Genomic DNA, 11452 nt, shown 5'->3' with positions numbered 1-11452 from the left:
TCTTTTAGGTTTTAGAGAACAGACTGTGAGAGAGTGTTCCAGGGAAAAGTAATACAAAAAAACACGAGACTAGACAAGGACATAAGAGGCTAAGAGCAGAAAAGTGGTAAATACATAAATACATTATCATGGCATCAAATTTAATACAAAAATGAAATTATTCTTTATTCTTTTATCCCTCTTCTTCCTGTTGCATCTGTGCTTTCTGTGGCATAAGCCACTCTAAACTCTACTTGCTGAGTGAGTAGTACTTTCAACTTTTTGTAGACTCCTGATAGACTGCTGGATCCCCCAGTAATGAGCCATGTCACCACCACATGTGAAGAAGCTGCTGTCTGTTCACTGGAGAGATGTTCTGCTGCACACACTAGCACACAAACACACATGCTTCATTCACCATCACTGAGAGTTCTCCTATGACTCTTAAAAGAATGATGCTTCCTCTCAAACAGGTGCAATGTCTCATGTGGAAAAGCTACGTCTGTGAAACCTGTGTATCAGCTTTAAGACACATTTTGCACACATCTAATTATTAAATGATACTAGCTGCATACTTTACCTCCTTGATCTCACTGACAACACCATCCATCTGTGTGTCCTTCATAACTCTGCTGTCAGTGAACATGTGACACCACTTGTCCTTGTTGCAAAGCTTGTTGCTCTGACAGTGCTGTGAGATTGATGTATTCACAAACCTTAACTGATGTCTCTCTCTCTCTCTGTATTGGTCCTACAAAGCTGGAGAGCTTGGTCTGTAGGCGTTGTGAATGTTAAGAATACTTTTGTCATCACTGGGTTTTGTCTCTGAGGCTATCTGCAGGTTCCTTTAAGTCTCCGCGGTAATTCTCATGATGTTCTTACTCTGAAACTAACCCAGGCAGCAGACATAATTGAGGTGCCCCCTTTTCTCTCTTATGCTGTCAGAATGACACTGTCCATCCTTCCACTCTCAGCTAAGAAGAAGACAAAGGCGGTTATCTGGTCTTGGCAAGGTTGGCTGTGAAAGTAATTAGAATGCACACTTCTTAGGTCCTTACATAGATATGCTAATTCACCCTATTAATCTTGTCCCCCTCCATGTAAACATGGGAGCCAGATGCTACACCAGTTGCTCCTTGCTTTCAAAACTCAGCTAATGCTGCTTTACTGAGATAGAGCAATCTGCTGGAAAATAATCACAGTGCCTGACCAGAACATCGCTCTGGAAACTCCCCATGACCTCACTGACTAAGTTCAGAGCTCAAATATTGCTGGAATAATTAGGGTGACTATGTATCTTCCCCATTCCCTCAGCCTTTATCAGTAAACTTCATCCTGTTTATTCAGTGACACTTTAATTGGACGGGTTTTTACTTCAAGCGAAGGCCTCTTTACACATTAGATGTTTATGGAAACGCTGATCTAAAGTGAATATGTTAAATCAGTTTTCAAATGCTGTCTATGAAATAGCTTCTGTGGTGTTCAAAGTGAGCACAGTCTCATTTTTAATCACTCTCGTAGTCTTGTCCTTCCATATGGCATAGACATTTATTATTTAATGGTATTTCTCCTTTGTCTCTCCATTTCTTAAAAATATTTAAGTTTTGCAACAGTGGAGTACACAGTACTGGGGAAAAATTACTTACAGCAGGTGAACTTAAGGAAGGGATTTCACTTATTTATTTCCTTCAATGCCATGTGCTCACACAGTGAAGGGCACAGTTGATTATCTTGTTACAAGTGCTGGAGCCTCACTGTATACATTACTGCATACTGTGGCTCTTCTAAAAAAGAAAGAAAAAACTCAGAGAGATATAAAACAGAGAATGCGTAAGGTGGTAATGTTATTAGCAGACCTTCATCTGGCATGGAAAAATAGTCTGTTACTCTAATAAAAAAAGCCCCTGTGCAGCTAGTTCATCTTATTCATCACTCATAGAGGAAAACAGGAAGAACCCTTGTTTTCTAGCACTGTAGCCCTACTTAATAGTCAGAGCTCTGTTGAACCTTTGTCCTTTAGTTGTAAGTAGAAATAACTTCATTATTTTTTATTTTTGAATAAAAATGCAGTTAGAGAAAAGAAAATCATAGCATGGATACATCATTAAGCACAGCAAATGTAATAATTGCTTGTATTTATTAGGTCTGCTTCTCTCCTATTGATCTTCCTGAACTGACCTCAATACTTACTTCCTCCAAACCATCAACATTACTTTTAGAGCACATTCGCAAACTCTTAAAAGACGTTTTACTACTAATCTCTACTTCAGCTTTACTACTACTTAAAAAAGACCTTACTAGATCCATCTGTCTCACTTATTTATATACTGATTGCTAACTTCTTTTAGAAGGTCTTAACAGAGTGTTCAAACAGTTCTGTGACGTTTGTTTAAAGAGCTTTAGTTAGTATGTATAGGTGATGATGGCACAGAGACTGCCCGACTGAAGGTTATTTAATATCTTCTTATGGTGTCTGACAGTGGAGAGTGGCCCTTGCAGACTTGATTGTAGCATTCAAAAGCAGTGATTACATTTTACCACATTAGAACTAACCAGTATTAAATTAAATACAGCAATCTGGTTTGAATTATATCAATATGTATCCATAGTATCCAAAATGGTTATGTAAACGAGGAGTGTTCCTAGCACACAAAGTTCTCTGGCTGATCCCTTTCACATTATAAGTGTTTCCCCGTAGATAATGCTTAGATAACAATGCATATATTTTCATTGCTACGCAGACGATACCCAGCTGTCTTTATCAATGAAGCCAGATTAAACAAATCAATTTGTTAGGTCTGGATGATTTTTAACTTCTTGCTTCCAAATGCTGATGAAACTGAGATTTACTATTAAATCCAGAATTTAATTTAAATTCTCATAACATTCTTCTCCCTCATATCTTTTTAAAGACTTTTTAGTATCATATTACCACAACAGAGCACCAAAAGTCAAATGTGATCCAGAGTTTTCAGCTGACAGGACTCTGTCCTGTAGAGTCAACTCATTGTTTGGGTTCAGGAGACAGCTATCATCTCTACCTTTACATTTAGGCTTAAATCTTTACTTTTTAACAAATAAAATATACTATAGTTAGAACTGGATCAGAAAACCCAGAATAACCTCTTAATTGTGACTCTGTAGGCTCAGGCTGCTTGGTGGGCTTTTGATGATGCAGTGAACCCTTTTTAGCTACACCTGATGAATTTGCATGCAACTACTGCATTTCATTAACTTCTTTTTCCTTCTTTCTTCCATAGTTTGTGTTTTTCCTTGTCTCTCTGTGCTTCTGTCTTTCCATTCTTCCCTCAACCAAAAACGCAGATGACTGCCACCCTGTGACCCAGATTGTCCTGGAGGTTTCTTCCTATGAAAAGGGAGTTTTTTCTTCCCATTGTCAACAAGTGCTTGCCCACAGGTCATAGTTTGATTGTTGTGGTCTTATTGTAGGGTCTTTACCCTGCTATATAAAGTGCCTTGAGATGACTGTTACTGTAAATTGGGCAATATTAATACAACTGAATTGAACTGAATTCAACATATAACATACATGAACATGTTTGTATTGGGTAGAACATTTCATGGTTACAGAAAGAAAAAGTTGTCACTACTCTGGAAAAAAAACCACAGCATTTATGCTGTTAAATTTCTTCTTATTAATTAATGTGTCATTCAGGAGATGAAATACATGCCAATAAATATATCTCCGATGAATATATTAACTTTAATCATTCAGACTCAATCAAAGCTGTGTCAAGCAGTACTGCAGTGTTATCGTATTTGTCGAATTAAGTGTGTGGCAAGTAAAATGAAACTGTAATGAAACTCTCATCGATATCATTAGAAAAATTGGCAACTTTGTTATTCCAAGTACATTGCTTTCAATATTTCAGACTGACATGCTAAAACACACACACACACACACACACACATTGATACACAATGAATACATGCACAAGGGTTAGAGAAATATGCAAATCTACATTTGCAAATCTTATTCTGAACGATGATGTACCCTGCTGCTTTTAGAAATGATATGCCTTTCCGACATGTATATCTACTTTACTATAAGGCCTCCTGTTGCTGCTGAAAGTTCCAGATATATCTTTCAAAAGTCTCCTACGTGGCTCTTAAAAGCATTTAAGATCTCTGTGGCTGTAGCATTAAATCATATCCACATTTTGCTCTCTCTCCAGTCTCAATGACAATAACTATTTCTAAATACATGTGTAAGATTGCAGGGATTAATGTTTATAAAAATTAAGACCATGGAGTATAAGATTTATTTGGGTAATTACAAGCTGGTTAGCACATAACAAACATTGCCCTGCTGTTTATCCACTGTGTAAATTTGTATCATCAATAGTTGTGTAATTTGTTTTACCAGATGCAGGTGGAAAGTATATGGAGTGCAGATTTACTTCAGTGAGCCCATCCCCTCTCTATGGTGTTGTAGCTACTCTGGACCACTGACCATCACTGGTAGCTGGTCATGTCACTTTATCAGCTTTATCAGGTGCTATGTCATGTCACTTGTTTGGTGTGGGGAGTGTGTGTGTGTGTGTGTGTGTGTGTGTGTGTGTGTGTGTGTGTGTGTGGGGGGGTGTTCTTTTTTCACTTCATGCTTTGGTAGGCACGGCTTTGTTGACCAGGGTCTGCCTGCATGTGTACTTTGGGCTTGACATGACGACTGTGCTGGATCAGTGGGAGAATCAGTGGAACAGAACTTGACAGGAGAACACGAAGGTTCCCTCTGGAGGACGTTAGACAGAAAAAGAGTCTTTCTCTGTGGGGGAAACATTTCATTCATTGTTTGGCTGATCCACTGTTACCTCTTGTTTTACCCCAGATAAGTCCTGATGGATGATCACAGACGTCTCAGATGTCACTAAGATATAGTGGATTGCTAAAGGCTAAGGATAAACTGTTAAAGGAGAACTCCACACATTTAACACATGCTTAATTTACCTGTGTATATATATATATATATATATGTGTGTGTGTGTGTGTGTGTGTGTGTGTGTGTGTGTGTCTTTGGTGCATATTTTAGTGAGTTATTCAAATGTAAGACATTTTTTTAATTGACATTTGTTAGGTTTAGGCTTTCAAGTTTGAACTCAAGCATGAATTCCCCAACCTTGTGGAGTTTCAGGTCCTCATTAGAAAAATTATTTAGGTCCTCTATTTATTTATTTTTTGATTCACCAACAACAATCAAGTAGTTTTGGCTAATTTGATGCTGGTCAAAGGTCAACAACTAAAATCTCTACTCAATCAGCTTTTGTGGTGTTAGGTTTTTGTGGACAGTGTGAAGCATCTCAGTAACAGAAGCCTGAAGAAAACATTTATTTCATTTGAGAAAAGTTCAGTAGCAGCAAACTAGACATGAACACAGCACACTTTATTTGTTTTGATGAAATATGTGCTCTTGACATTAATCTGAATACTGTTACTTTAGGCTCTGGAGCTGCATGCAGCTCTTCTTGAGTGGCTTCCTGTGTCTTTAAAAAATACTGGATGAACACAAATATGGAAACATTTTCTTTTTACATTTAAAATTTTATTTATCATTCATTTTAGTAATTGCATTCTTCAGTTATTACAATTTTAACCTATACTGACACCAGGTTAAAAAAATGTTTAGTTAACTATACTGTGCGTCATACCCTGTCTCTTTAACCTGCTGCCTTATCTTCTGTACTAAACCTCAGTAACATGGACTGTTATCAATATGTACAAATACCTTCACTTCATAATTGGCAATAATTTTTGCTTTAATTTCATAGATGCAACAAAAGAAATGCTTTTTGAAAACACACATTACAGGCACTAAATATCCCTGAATAGCCCACTTTAGACACATGTTAAAAGATTAATTATAAGGCTTAAGTATTTTTTTTATGTCTCTATGTTTTTTTGGGTGGAGGTTAAAAATTCCTCAATAATGATTCATTTGATCGTAAATGTTGCCAAACTCTGGTCTAGTAGAACAGGATCATTACTGGTTTCATATTCAAATGATGATTACCTTTTGAAAGTTTACTGACGTGCTCTGACTACACAAAAAAAGGAGAACACTGACGTGTGTGTGTAAATATAATCTGTTCTGCAAACCCAGATTTGTCACTTGGCTGCAGGATCCCTTGTACGGCTGGCAGTGTCACTGTGTGAGATGGCTGCTGTTGTGATGGGTAGTTGATTATGGCTCATCTGCCTGCCAGCACCCTCAATCAACATCCACAACTAAATGGATGAGGAAGAAGGATGTTTATTTGGGCCTGGATTTCGTAAATGCTAGTGTGGAGATATAAGCCCTGTGCCTTATTTCCAAGCTTGACTTTCTCTGCTTTCTCTCTCTCCGACTCTTTCTTTCTTTCACACTTCTCCTCATTCTCCCCCTGTCAACTTTCTACTCCATTTCCCCCTCCTCAGTCCCTCTGCCACAATCACAGAGAAATGTTTATGAGTCGAGCTTGAAATCGTGACCCAAGCCACCCTGTCCCATGTCTCCGTCACCTGCTGTATTTTTCTCCAATCTCCTGTCTCTATGCCAAAGTCAAATTGGCGAACCCTTAACATCTCCTACAGCCCCACCAGACAACCTCCTCCCTCTCCCCCTAGCCTGGCTCAACCCATTCTGCCAGTCTGCTGTGCTGTTCTGTGCTCTACACGCTCCAGTGCGCTGTCGGCTGGTGACAGGCTATTTGGGATTTACCCACTGCTGCTGTGCCTGTCTCTTCATCTGCAGCCTTTCATGGCAGTAAAAAGCAGCCTCTCCTCCCCCTTATCCTTTTCCTCCCCCTCTCTCCCCCCCTCACCCTTCATCTCAGCTCATTCCAGCCATCCTCCCCCTCCCTTCCATCCATCTCTGCTCGTAATCCCATCCTCCTAAAGACTGTAATTGAGCAGCGTGGCATGCTGGGATTAGGACTGTTATTGGGGGTATTATCATTACAGGAGAAATTTGGGTGAAAGTACGGGCAACCGGAATCTAGTGACACCAAGATGTGAGCAGATGGTTGGGGATTGCAGGGTGTAGGGTGAGAAGGAGGGGGATGCATATTCAAAAGCTGGGTTGGCTGAGGGAACTGCCATCACTGGACCCCAGTTCTGACAAGGTTGATCTCCAGGTCACTGCTGATATCCAACAAGCTGACAGGAAATCCATAAAACCATCACGCTTAAACAATAAAACATCAGCTCCTACAGACCAAAATGACATCATATCACTGAACAATGATGGACATACAATATTCTCCATATAGTATCTAACATTTGGAATTACATTTCACATGAACCATGGGGGCTATTTGAGTGATGGATAGCTTTAATGGCAATTATGAATCCATGTCATACCACCTGATGTGCTATGTGAAGAGAAAAACGTGTGACCTGGCACAACTGGCTCTGTGATGGAAATTTACAGCTTTGTGAGAGGAGACGCTTGTTGTTAAAATGTGCTTGCCAATTTATATTGGTCAGGTCTTTGGGCCTTGATCCAACCTTGTTTTTAATGTTTTCAAGAGATAAAAGTGAAAGTTACTTCAAGTGGACCGAGGTGGAGTTCATTTTTCCCTCACTTTCCAAGTTAATTGAGGGATTTGCCATGACCCACATGGATATTGATTCCTAATGGAAACTAGATATCAACTGGCAAGTAGGTGAAGCAGGCCACTGAAGCAGTCAATAAAAGATGAAGCTTCAATTTATCTGGTTGCATCCAAAACAATTAATCAGCTTTAGTTTAACAAACGACGGCAGTTTTACATTTGCGATCAAGTGTGCACGATTTTGATCGTGCAAATTGTCGTGTGGACAGCATGAGGTGGGATGTGTATTTAAACTCTTTAGGATTTAAAAAAGTCATGCAAACTGCTGTGGAATCATCAAGTTTATTTCCCTGTACTTTGTAAGCTGCTTAAATCCTGTGCCAGCTTAGCATTGCCATATTAACATCACCCAGTGAGACAGCTCTGACAAGCTCCCTTCCTCCACAGTTGCCTTCTGCTCCTACTGCCTGACTGGCACTGTTGGAGGAAAAAAATAGTCTTAAAAATGTCTTATGAACTGATACACACACACACACACACACCTTTTGCTACACATGCAGATCCTGCTTAAATGCGCTTTAAACAGACGCGTCTTTTTACTTCATATTGAAGCTTTGCGTTTTGATACTAAACAACATTTGTCCGAACTGTAACGTTTGCCAGGATTAATACCTAAATCATCAAAAAAACATACATAGCTGAGGTATGTACATGTGATGATTGACATAGCTTAAAGTCATTTTACCAGATGATCAACACCATTTGCTTACCCTTGTGTTACTGGCTTGGTTCCCTGTTTCTTCACTGTTGAGTTTGTACTCCTGTGCCTGTGTAAAAGTAGGCATGTGGAGAGTGAGGATTATGAAGTCACTGTTAAGGAAAGGCATGAACACAACATAGTTTTGTGCATTAGGCGATTAGTTAATGACATGTCATTAAGTAGTTTGCCTTACATCTTCTTATATGATGAAACCAGCTGCCCTGTGACTTTGACAAGTCTGACTCTTAAGTCTGGTTAGCTGTTGGATACTCGTTATTACTGTATGACTCTGGTTTGATTACAATTTTGGGAATGATGAATCCTAAGAGAATGGTTGCGCTGCCTACCAGATGTAGCTGGCCAGTAGTAGCAGCTTTTTATATAAAGACTCATGCAAAGGAACAAATTTCTTCCTAGGTTTTGGCCCTTGGCACTAAAATTTAGGGTAACAAATGTCAGCTGTTTAAGGAAGAAGAGCTCAGTTGAATATTTAAAGTTACTGATTGGATCACTGCCATTTCTTTCAGATGTAGTGTGTCTTTCTCTTTACCAGCTTTTGTTTGCTTTCACATTAAGGTGCCTTTACATCTGAATTTGAGTAAGTCCTCTATCTTTTGACATATTGCGAACATGGCACATGCTTCAGACGGTGACAGGTCCAGCTTTTTGTCAGTGACAAAATTTAACAGCACGCGTAAGCCTCTTACTACTGCGGCAGCAAACAGGATGGACCTTTATTGGTTGGTACAAAACAAAGGTATCCTTATTATTGTGTGAAGAAATATGCCTGTGAAATTATGTTCGCCTGTCAGACTGATTTCTGAGGCAGCGCAAAGCAATAAATTTGGAAACTGAAAATGTAATTCTATTCATGACATTCTATATTCCCTGAGTAATGTAACATTTATATTATGTAGCAGTCTGGTTTTTCTCTGGAGTCTCTCTCATATCAAAGCCTTCAGTTTTCATAATAAAGACCTCATAATGGAATAAAGAGTACTCACACATTTTGATGTTGCCTTCTACAAAAGCATTTGCCACTTTTAAGCTATTGCTGTTGGCCACGTTTTAGCATAAAACCAAATATTTACTAGAGAGCGAATGATGTTCGGCACATTGGAGGCCAGGGTTGGTATGCGATTTATAATATGGTATGTATGATTCATCTGGGTAATGAGAACAGAGCTCTTTTCTAAGCCGTTCCACCCACCGTATGCCCTGATTGATTAGGCCCTGGCAAAACAAACTCAGTGGATTCATGTTCCCTTAATGCTCTGGACCCCAAGCTGGAATATTAACCTAGATGCATTACAATAAAATATTCACCTTCTTGGGCCTTATAAATCACAAAGTGGGCAGAGATTACAGTGAATGTGCCGCTGATGTGATCAGGGTCAGTCCATTTTCTCCTTTCTTACTGCGTCTCATCCTTCTCTGTTCGCCTTCCTCACTGCCGAATCAGTAAGAGCATGTCATAGACAGACCACAGGGTGGGGTAGGAGGACACATAAACAGCCATATGTCTTCACTCTGCAACACAGCAGCCCTGGGGGGAAATGGGAACACAGCCCAATGCGTCACACAGTTTGTGTAGAAATGGATATAAAGATGCCATTTGTTATTCTTTTTTCTTAAAGCTGTGTTTTATATTTTCTGTCGGCCTTAAATAAGAATTAATAAAATGGGATTGTGCGTTGGAACTTTGGTTAAGAGTCTTCTGGAATAAACAGTAAGATGTCATCAGTCATCAGTACTTATTAGACTTTGATAGGCTTATGCATTCCTTTTATTTAGCAGTATATCCCATCATGTGGGTGCTACATCGCACCCTGAGGCTGTATTGTAGGTGAATAATGAGGGTGTAAATCTAAACGCTGGGTTTGGAAAGCAATCATGGGCACACCTTTCATATTCATCTGGAATTTCAGTTTGGCGGAAACTTTCATAAAATTGACAAGAGAGACATATTAACACAGCCTTTCCCAGTAAGAGAGAAAAAAAAGAGGGCTGAACAATGCCCAAATACACACACATGCACAGAGAATGAGACAGGAAGACAAACAGTTTCCCCAATGAGCGTGCAACATTAATGCAATTTAGAGATGAGTAACAGCGAGAAACAGACAGCATATTATCAACTAATGGCTTTGGTTTTGCAATCCATCTCGCAGTGAATGTGCATGCTGATATAAATAACATTACTAACCGCGCTTGGAAAAAGAAACGTCTCCACTGCAAAGAAATGATCGTGAAACATCAAATAAAAGAACAGGGCTTTTTTTTTTAATGAAATGAAATGAAATGAAGAGTCAAGGTTGTGCCATAATGTTTCTATTAGACCAAGAAAAATGTCAAAGGTGGACAGCTTGTGGTTAAACTCACACTGGTCTTAAAAAGCAGCTGCCTTGTGTGTGATGTGGCTTGAGACATCTAACATCAAAACAGCATAATAAGGTTTGTGTGTGAGTGTATATATCTTGACACCAGTCAAATCTATCAGTCAACAGTATAGATCCCCTGAGTTTTCCAGAGTGACGGGTTTTATTGCTGTCTCGCTGCAAGTTGTTGCAGTGATGATCTAATGGTTTGTTGTTATTATTAAGTGTAAAAAAGCTGCAGTTAAAGCTTTGTCATTGTCCTTAAATTCCTTCTTTGTTGGATATTATTAGATTCTTTTTTATAATTATACATCTTCATATTACGTTCAGTTTTTTATATTGACAGATTCAAATATTCATTTTGGAACTTTCCTCAGGGGCACACTGTAAAATGAAAATTGTTTCTCTGTAGGTAGATCTTCTTCTTGGCAGCAGTATAAAATTGTGCAGCATGTATTTTAGTTTTCTCTCACTCAGGGATCCAGCAATCAGCAGTATTCATTGTAGTGCACTAGACTGCTAGACTTGAAAAGCAAAAGGTAAAAATGCAGAGTTGCATATTAACAAGAAGGAATGAGATGTATGTTTTGCAGGCTGACTTCAAGCCTGCAGCAGTAAGCATCCCTGAAAATGAGTATCTGAGTGTCTCTGGGTTATTATTGTGCCCGTCCTCCCAGGATTGGAGATGGTGGTAGGAGCTGCTCAGAGGTATGAAGAAACTAACAGGATTAACAACTCTATCCCCCATGCACGCACTTTGGTTCATGTAAGTGCATATATGTGGT

General features: G+C 39.1%; 1 protein-coding gene across 8 annotated transcripts in view; it reads left to right on the top strand.

Moving 5' to 3' along the window:
* LOC146503609 (roundabout homolog 2-like) overlaps positions 1 to 11452 on the top strand; it is a 312156-nt gene that overhangs the window by 100654 nt on the left and 200050 nt on the right. The gene's annotated exons all lie outside the window — the stretch shown is intronic.

The sequence above is a fragment of the Neolamprologus multifasciatus genome, chromosome 14 (assembly GCF_963576455.1).
Source record: "Neolamprologus multifasciatus chromosome 14, fNeoMul1.2, whole genome shotgun sequence".
Lineage (NCBI taxonomy): Eukaryota > Metazoa > Chordata > Actinopteri > Cichliformes > Cichlidae > Neolamprologus > Neolamprologus multifasciatus.
Note: the sequence above shows the minus strand (reverse complement) of the source record. Positions and strands in the feature narration are given on the sequence as shown.